Consider the following 10,291-nt stretch of genomic DNA (forward strand, 5'->3'; position numbering starts at 1 on the left):
TAAAAAAATACTTGTGCAAATAACCAACTAATATTTATTTGATTTGACTTAAGGCCCACTCCAGGTCATAGAACCTATACTTGACACCGCTTGGGTGACCAAGAACCCAAGACTAGACAGCCCAAAGTCCTAGAGTAAAACTAAACACTACTAGTCTTTAAAAAAGGGGGGGGGGGTAGTGATAAATGACTCTTGATGATATTGTGCTATACTTATAGGTCAGCTCCTCATTCAGCCATCATCAGAGAAGCCTCCACCCACAGCAGATGGGAACAAATGCAGAGAGCCATAGCCAGACGTGATTCAGAAAGAGAAGGGTAGCAGGGAGCCGTGGAGCAATGTGCCTTAAATGGGAAGTCTCCATCAGATCCCTCCCCTCAGAGCTCAGGGAACCCTGCAAAAGAGGAGGCAGAACTAGTGTAAGAGCCAGAGACAATGGAGTGACACCAAGAAGACAAGGCCTTTAAAGCAACACGAACAAAGCTCTTGTAACTCACAGAGACTGAAGCAGCAAGCACAGGGCCTTCTCAGGTCTGTGCCAGGTTCTGTGTGTGTGTGTGTGTGTGTGTGTGTGCGTGTGCGCGCGCGCGCGTGTGTGCGCACGTGCGCGCCTTCTACCTTAGTGCTTTTATGAGATTGCTGGGTGTATAAATAAGTGGGTCTCTGATTCTTTTCCCTTCTCTTGTGGTGTCTTCCTTCTGTTGGTTTGTTGTGGCCAATTTCAATGTGATAGTTCTTGTTTTATCTTATTATACTTTGTTATTATTCTCCCTTAGAAGCCTGTTCTTTTCTATCAAGAGGCAGAAAGGGAGTACATCTGGATGGGAGTGGAGGTGGGGAGGAACTAGGGGGAATAGAGGGAGGAGAAACTGTAATCAGGATATATTAAGTGAGAAAAGAATATATCTTCAGTAAAAGGGGACTGAGTTTAAAGTTATCAAACGGTCTTGAGAAGAAGGAAGGACAGGGAGGGAGAGAAGAGAGTTCCACAACTTTCATTATTGGAAAAGGGGAAGTGGACTAGCTTCCTGGGGGGGCGGGGCAGAACTGTTTCCTAATACTCAGCACTAAATATATTCCTTGCACGGGAATTTACAGGCATGATGCCTCTGTACTTCCGGGGCCACTTTCAAGGCTGGTGCAAGAATGGATGTTTGCTGCATGGGACGCAGGGTGCATGGGCAGGAACAGGAAGAAGCCACACACATTTATAGTGTGGCGGATACTGCATTCGATGTTGATGGAACAGAGAGAAAGGCGGGCGAAGTTCGCAGTTAATCACATAGCTGCCGGGAAAGGCCAAAGATGAAGGGCCGCGCAGGCAGCAGCTGGACCGGTGGGCAGAGTTCAGCGTAGCGGGTGGGTGTGGAGAGTCACCTGACACACGGGCAGGAAATGCCAAGCCGCTCCCACTGAAGTGGGAAGCCACACTGCACATTAGGGTTTATGTCTCACGTGAGCCGTAGCTCACAGAATCCGGGGCCTTACCGTAGCTCACAGAATCCGGGGCCTTACCTAGCAGGGGTCAGACCAAGCCAAAGGGCCCAACTTAAGTGATGACGCTGTCACCATCCGGTCCAATGCTGATGCTTGGTTTTCTAACGAGTTAGGTTCCAGCTAGGAATTTAAGGAAAAAAATATAATTAGCCAAAATTACTCTCACAAACTCACAAAATATTTATACATATAGCGAACATAGAACTATGTATGTATGATTAATTACAACATATGCAAAACTTTTTTGTTACATCACTGAAACTATTTCCCTCCCGCTCCTCACTCTTTTTTTTTTTTTTTTTTTTTTTTTTTTTGGTTTTTTGAGACAGGGTTTCTCTGTGTAGCCTTGGCCATCCTGGACTCACTTTGTAGACCAGGCTGGCCTCGAACTCACAGCGATCCGCCTGCCTCTGCCTCCTGAGTGCTGGGATTAAAGGCGTGTGCCACCACGCCCGGCTCGCTCCTCTCTCTTCTAGTACAGATAAATGTTAGCCTCGCTCGAGCCGAATGCGAGTATGACGAGACGGCGCCGAAGCGTTTGATACTTTCCATAGGATTTTTCTGTTTCTGGTTTTACAATAGACATCAAAACAGATTGCAAGGAAGTGATACCAAGAGCCCTCTTCTATACAATCAGAACGTTAGCACTCGCGATGCAATACGACCTAAGACCAGTGTTCCTGCCTTCATTCAGTACAGTAAACTTGAACTAAGGTCGGATTTCAAGGCTAGAGCTGCTGAATCATAGGTGCTTTAGCCCTCTCCTAACCTTCCCAGCATGCCGGGGCTCTGCACAGCTGTGTAACAGCTGCCTGGCATTCGATCTTTGCTAAGGGCCCTGGCGCTGCTCTTCTCTGCTTCTAACGCCTTTAGGAAACAAAAGAGTGAAAAGATGGTACTCAAATATAGAAGCCGTGGAGTGGAGCCTGAGTGTGTGTGACCCAGAGGAGGGGTTTCGTGCGTTTACAAGAAGTGATGGCACAAATCCTGATTATTTTTGTCAGAAATATCCTTGGATCTGTGGTAGGTTTTTATTTAAATAAATGTCAAAAATCGCACTTTAAATAAATGTGGAAAATACTGTGAAACCAAGAGTTCCTCTGTGTAAAGCAAGGCAGAAATAGTTTGGTCTGGATAAAAAAAAAACAACAAACAACAAACAAACAAACAAACAAAGCAAAGCAAAAGGCCAACCGTTGCCCACTTAGGGATATGAAAAACTTCAGGAGTGATTGTCTGTTGGTGAGCAGCCTGGTATAGCGACAAACCCCCACAGCAAGTGAACAATTGAATTGACTTCATTTCTTTATCCCACTTATCACAGCTTATGGGGCGTCATCTCCACACCACTCGGACACCTGCAGCTCAGCTGTCCTTATGGCAACACGCCTTCTTCTTGGTGTTGACAGCTCCTAGTGACCTCACTTTGCTCAATAGTAAAGACAGACAAGCCTCTTTAAAAACAATCACCTACAGGTGGCATTCCCACAGTGCTGTGGCAGAAATTAGTAAACATGAGACTGAAGACACTTTACCCTCACCAAACAGTTCTGTTGCTATCCTGAGTGTCTCCTCTCTCTCTCTCTCTCTCTCTCTCTCTCTCTCTCTCTCTCTCTCTCTCTCTCTCTCTCTCTCTCTCTCCCCCTCCCTCCCTCCCTCTCTCTCTGTCCTTCCCTCCCTTCTTTTCCTTCCCTCTTCCTCTCCTTGTAATTAATTCTAATTCTAATTCTAACTCTAACGCTAACTCTTCTAATTCTTCTTCTGAAATCAATTTGCTGAGCCAATTTCTAATTTTGGTTTTGAATATTTATGGTTCCTACATTGGTTGCTACATTTCCTGGCAAGTCTTTTTTTTTTTTTTTTTTTTTTTTAAATAAAAAGATGTGTGTATTGGGGGGTGTTGCATGTGGGTGCCTGCGTTGACTAGAAGAGGGCATTGCGTTGGAGCCTTTGGAGCTGGAGTTACAGGCAGTTGTGAGTCACCTGATGTGGGTACTAGGAACTGAACTCCAGCCCTCCAGAAGAGCAGCAAGCAGTCTTCTGTACTGAGCTAGCTCTCCAGGCCCTCTGGCTGGTCTTATGATAGCACTCTTGATTGACACACAGTCAGCCTGTCACTACAGGAGCAGGTCTTGTTAGAGAAGACACACGGTGGTTCTAAAGCTATAAACATTTTTCAAGAGGTCAATATTTTTCTAAAGGCTTTGTACATACATCCTGGCCTCATAAGTGAGCCCACAATATCTTTGGTAAACTTGGACATAAGTACTAAATTGGACTGAGTTTTCCTCAGAGCAGATGAAACTCCTGGAGTGACATGGGCATAGTGCAAAGACCCTTTTAGACAGGAGTTACTGTGGTCCCACTTCATCAGATGGAGAAAAAAACATGGACACAGATGAACCACTTGACCGTCCTTTGCCAGATCAACCTTGGGGCCCTTTCCTTGTTAGTTCACTAAAATTGTTAACATATGTGATTCCGTACTTTTGAAGATCAGCAAACTGAGGTTAAAGAGAATTGATAACTTTCTTGAAGATATATATGTGTGTAACTACAGAGCCAGCACTCACATCTGGGATGATCTGATGTCACACTACCACACCTGTCTATCATCGCAGGAACAAACAGGAATATTTATAATCTCTTTGATCATCTAATACAAAAACTCCTAGCATAAAGATGCATTCCTCTGTGTGTGTGTGTGTGTAGATACACTGATGCTTATTGCTTGCAATTCAGTGTTGGCATGCAGAGCATGGAATTGACTATGGTCACCACGTAGGACATACAGCTCAGTAGCATCCGTACATCCACACTGTTGGCAACCATTCCCACCATCCATTCTCTCTCCTCCCCAAACCAAAATCCACTCTCATTAGCTATTAACCCCTCACCTCTCTCCTCCCTTCTGGACAGCTTGTGTAAAGTTTGATGCACATGAACCATCAGGCAAGTGAGAGAGTTTAGACCCGGACTTCTATTCCCCTGTCTCTCCAGAGCTATCAGAGACAGAAAAGCAGTCAAAGGCTCACTATTCAAACTTGGGACAGAGCACAGACTCTGAACATAGCAAGGAGGATTCCTAGGCATCTGTGTTTTTACAATGAGGTTTAAAATCGAAGCCTCATTGGAGGGCTCTGCTCCCTCACGAATCCCTTCAAAGTTAAACTCCTGCCCCCACTCAGTTCTCTCACACACCAGGCTCTGAGCGGCCAGAAATGAGGGAGAAAGATCACGTTACACAGAGGCCCTGTGACAAGAAAGTCCCAGGCTGCCAGATGAGCACAAGTACAACCAGACCCCAGGCTGGACCTTCTCTGGCCAGGACACATCATCCTGTCTTTTCGTAAGGCATGGTTCTGGGAATGCCAGGTGGCCCATTGCTGCCGCGGGGAGGATGACAGGTGCCCCCAGCCTGTGCTCCTCTCTGACCACAGGGAACAGCAAATCCTGTTCTCTTTGGAAACATTAACAGGATGATAAATATTCTCGAGCATTTGAGCTATGCTGAGGGCATGTCTAAAAACCAGAAACAAACAAGAGGCTTTGAGTCAAGATGAGGTCACCAGGGACAGTCTCACGATCCAAGAAACCTCAGGTTTATAGGATTGCAGGACCCTGTGTCTTCTCAGAAGGAGGCGGCAGTGTGGTCTGACTGCAAAAGTATGTGCATGTGTGTATGTGTGTGTATGTGTGTTTTAGTTTGTGTTTTGTATAAGTGTATATTGTCTTTGCTTTAAACATTTTTGGAAATTATTGAAAAAGTATTGGAAAGTATTACCCCATTAACAAAAAAATTGGGCCCTAAATCAATTATTTTCTTCTTTAGTGTGCATATTCTTCTAGTGGCTACCAAGTACACCTTGGCTTTTGTAGCTGCTGCACCATTACAGTAGCCATGGGATTGTTTTTCTTTTTCTGTTTCAAATGTGTATTGATATAATTTTCTGTGATAATGATGAGTTCACATTATTCCCTTTACCAGTTTGATATTTAAGATGATTTCTTTTCAATATACAAGGCATTGTCTTTCATGAATTTCCATGGCTGGCACTGGAATGGTGCTGAGCATGTTGAAGAGACTGTCCCCCACCATCATCTCATTTAACGCTCCCCACAACCCATTAGCTTCATTTCACAGATATAAAAAAAAATGAGGGAAGTAAAAATTTGCACTGTTAATTTGCTTTTATACCAAGAAACATGGATATATTCAAATTAGGGTTTTCCTCATTAGCCAAATATAGTTTTTAATAGAATTTATTTTTAGACCAATTTTACGTTCACACAAAAATTGAATGAAAAGTACAGAGGTTTCCCATCTACCCCTGCTCTCACTCCTCCCCATTCTCAGCGTCTCTCCCCAGAGTGGAGTACATGTGTGAGGTCATCGGTCTGCATTCACTGCTGCCGCAGGACACCCACGGCTTACAGTAGGGCTCCTTCATGGAATTTGTATGTTCAATGGCTTTGGAAACTCGATAATACCATACATCCATGATAATAGTCTGTCAAAATAGCTCGTTGCCCAAATGGTCCTCAGTTCTTCACATACACATGCCTTCTGCCCACCCTGGCTACCAGCAATTTTCTTACTGTCTTAATATTAGCAGTTTTGCATTTTTCAGAATGTCCTACACTTCAGGTTACACAAGACAAGATATGGACTTTTCAGACTTATTCCTTCGGTTAGTATTATGCATTTAAGATTACTCTGCACAATTATTTTTTAAGATTTTATTATCTTATCTCTGTGTGGGTACGTGCATGTGAGTGTAGGTGCCCAAGGATGCCAAAGGTGTCAGAGTCCCTGAATCTTGAGATACAGGTGACTGTGGGCCACCTGATGTAGGCACTGGGACTCAAAATAGGGTCGCTTGCCAGGGTAGATGTTCTCTTAGTTTCTGAGCTGTCCCTTCATTGTCATCCTAGTACTGAGCTTTGAAAGCGCTTTGTGTATTTTACATGGCAGTTCTCAGATCCATTTGAACATACTTTCTCATAATCTGTGACTTTCCTTCCTGAAACTGTCTTACACTGGACAGGAAATTTTACATTTGATTTGTAAATGTTCAGCCGATCAGTTCTTTCTTTCATGGATTATGTTCTTCTTGATTTTGTATCTACATATCATTGATAAACTCAGCGAAATCAATATATTTTCCTATGCTATATTTTAGGAGTTTTCTAGATTTTTTTGTCTGTGATCCAATTTGAATTAATTCTTTGTGATGAATGAATATAAGAATTACGTGGGTCTCTCTCTCTCTCTCTCTCTCTCTCTCTGTGTAGTTTGATGTTCAGTTGTACCATTACCATTTGTTTAAAAGCCATTTTCCTCCATTGTCTCATTGTTTGAGCCATCCTATCCATGAACATGGAATATCTTTCCAATTATCTTTGATTTTAAAATGAGTATTTTGTGCATTCCTTAAATAAATCTTGGTATACTTTGTTTATACATTTTGTTTGATTTTATTTTATTATCATCTATTTCACTAGGTGATGATGATTAATATTAAGTTTATTCAAACTTTGTTCATTGCTGTTATATAACAAAGTGATTGGTACTTGTATATTAACTTTGAATCTTGAAACCTTGTGATAATTTCTTATTAGTCCCAAATTGATTTTCAGAACCACTTTTTTCAGGGTTATATACAGAGACTGTTGGGGTCTGCTTGTTTTATTCAGCCTCGATTTTGCTTATAAGGTCAAATGAAGTTCAAACATTTTAACTTTTCAACTCTGCTTCCTAGAAGTAGTTATTCATAGCTGACACTAACATTTCCTGCCAGAGGGTCAAGTTAACCCACACCAGCTGATCCACACTTTGTTATTTACACACTTGGCTACCCTCTGGCTGCTTTCTTGTTACCTACACACTTGGTTACACTTGGGATGTACCCTAAGCACTGCCTCACTTATCTCACTTTGGACCAATCAAACTCAAGGTCAATTAGCACTGCTTGTTAGCAAAATTACTTGAGTCAGAGCTGACCATCTTGTTTTACCATCGGCTACCGTCTGTGAGCTAATTGTAGGTTTTGACTATATAAGTGACTCTGGACAACAGATGGATGTCACAGTTAGGCTCCCGCTCAAGATTAGTTCTCAAGTGGTTTGTGTGGCAATTCTTACACTACAAGACCATCATGCCATGTGTAAACAATACACTTCAAATGTTTTTTCCCCAATTGGTCTGGACTTCAGATATTTTTTTTTCTTGTCTTACCGCACTTGCTAGGATTTCAATTGTGATATAGAAGACCAGCGCTGAGTGGAGACATGCTTATGCTGTTCTTGGTCTTAGTGTTGCAAAGAGTCCCATTTCTCACCATCAAGTACCATGCTAGCTATACATTTTAGATATTCTTTATCAAAATGAGACTGTTCTTTATTCCTACTTACAGAGGCTGTGGTGATCAGGAGGGGTTTTGTTGTTGTTTTGTTTTCCTTTTGTTCTCAGTGTCTCAGGCACCAAGTTGCTCTTGAATACCTAAACTTCTGATCCTTATCTCTGCCTCCCAATGCTAGCATTACAGACTCGTGAGACTGTGCTCCCTTCAGAGTGTTTTTATGGTAAAAAAAATTTTTTTCTGAGTTATTTTCATATCTCTTTTTTCATCTGCTGAGAGGACCATGTGGTTTTCCTTCCTTATGCTTTTGATGTAATAAATTGTATTAATTGATTTTTAAATGTTAAACTAGCATTTAACTAACCTCAGATAAATCACATTGGTTATACTACATAATTTTTTTTGATGTTGTTGGTTCTGATTAGTGAATATTTCAGTGGTGTTTTTACATCTATGTTTATTAAAGATATTTGTCTATAGTTTTCTTGTAATGTCTTTGTTTGCTTTTGGCATGAGGATAATAACTGCCTCATGGAATGAGTTAAGAATCTAGCTCTCCCTCTCCCTCTCCCTTCCCCTCCTTCTCCCTCTCTTCCTCCCCTCCCCTTCCTCTCTCCTTTCCCTTCCTCTCCTCCTCCTCCTTCTTCTTCTTCTTCTTTCTTCTTTTCTCTCTCTCTCTCTCTCTCTCTCTCTCTCTCTCTCTCTCTCTCTCTCTCTGTGAAATGGGAGTGAGGTAGAGTTTCACATGACCAAAGCTGGCTTCACATTCGCTGTGCAGTGGAGACTGGCTTGGAACTTTTCATCTTCTTTCTTCTACCTCCCACCAGAAATTATTCTCTTTGCTTCTGTTTGTGAAAGGATTATGGAATTAATATAACTCTTCCTTAAATGTTTGGTGGAATTCACACCAACACACACACACACACACACACACACACACACACGGAAAAAAAAACCAACCAAAATCACCTGAGCTTGTTCCTTGTGTCCTGTAGGCCTGCTATAGTGGGCAGGCCCTTTTCTCTGATGGGATGAACACTGAGAGAACAACTTACAAGGAAGAAAGCTCTCATGGTGTCAGAGCTTGCAGTCTGTAGCTGGCTTTCTCCATTGTTCTGGACATATGGTAAAGCACATCATGGCGACGAGAGTGGAGTAGAAGAAAGATGTTTATGTGATGGTGGCCAGGAAGGCAGGGGACAGGAAGGGCTGCAGACAGTGTGCCCTTCAAAAGCATATTAAAACTGACCTATTTCCTCTAAAGGGCCCAATTTCTAAATTATCCAGCTTGCAACATACAAGTTGTGGATGACATTTCATTTCAAAGGCTGCCAATCTATTTCATTTCTTAGTGGATAGAGATCTTCTGGCAGAGTCTATTTTTAAGGAACTCACATCTGAAATCTCAACATTGAAGATGTTGAGGAAAGGAGGATTACAAGTTAAAATGGAGATCACCCTTGCATACATAGCAATGCTATGCATGAAAGAAACAAAAGATAAAAGATGGTTTCTTCTTCTTGGGTGACTTTTAGCATGCTGTGTCTTTTCACATTTGCTCCATTTGTTAGTAAAAAGTTGTTCGCAACATTGGTTGAGCCAGAGTCTTGCCATTTGGCTTAGGTTAGCCTCAAACTCCAGACCCTTTGTTTTAGCCTCCTGTGTTGGGATTGTAGGTGTGTGCTGTTACACCTGGCTCTGCTCGTTTGTACATGTATTAGTGTGTATACACATGTGGGGGATGCCTGAGCACATCTTAGCAGGTGCTCAAGGAGAGCAGAAAGGGTGTCAGATCCTTGGAGCTGGATTTACATAATTGTGAGCTTTAACAGCTGAGCCATCTCTCTAGCCTTCTTGTTGGTGCTTTTCTTTTTTTTTTTTTTTTCGAGATAGGGTTTTTTTGTGTAGCCTTGGCCATCCTGGACTCACTTTGTAGACCAGGCTGGCCTCGAACTCACAGCGATCCGCCTGCCTCTGCCTCCCGAGTGCTGGGATTAAAGGCGTGCGCTACCATGCCCGGCTCCTTGTTGGTACTTTTAATGATCCTGTCACCTATAGTCATGTCTCTCCCCTCTTCCATGGCTATCTTTAGTCATCTGTGTGCTTTCTCTTCCATTTTGTAACAAACCTGGTTGGAAGCTTAGTGATTTTATAGATTTTTCCAAACATCAACTACTGTTTTCCCTATTGATTTCTATACCATTGGTGTCTAATTAATGTTTGTTTTTTATTTACTTATTTTACTTTAGACTTTATTTGCTGCTTGTTTTCTTAGCTTCCTAAAAATAGAAACTTCAGTGACTGATTTTGGATCCTTTTCTGTTATCATGTCTGCATTCAGCTCTATAAAGCTTTCTCTAAGCACCACTTTTGCAGCTTCTCCCAACTTTTGCTAAGTGCATTTTTTTCCATTTATTTCAACATACTTAAAA

The sequence above is a fragment of the Acomys russatus genome, chromosome 27 (assembly GCF_903995435.1).
Source record: "Acomys russatus chromosome 27, mAcoRus1.1, whole genome shotgun sequence".
NCBI lineage: Eukaryota > Metazoa > Chordata > Mammalia > Rodentia > Muridae > Acomys > Acomys russatus.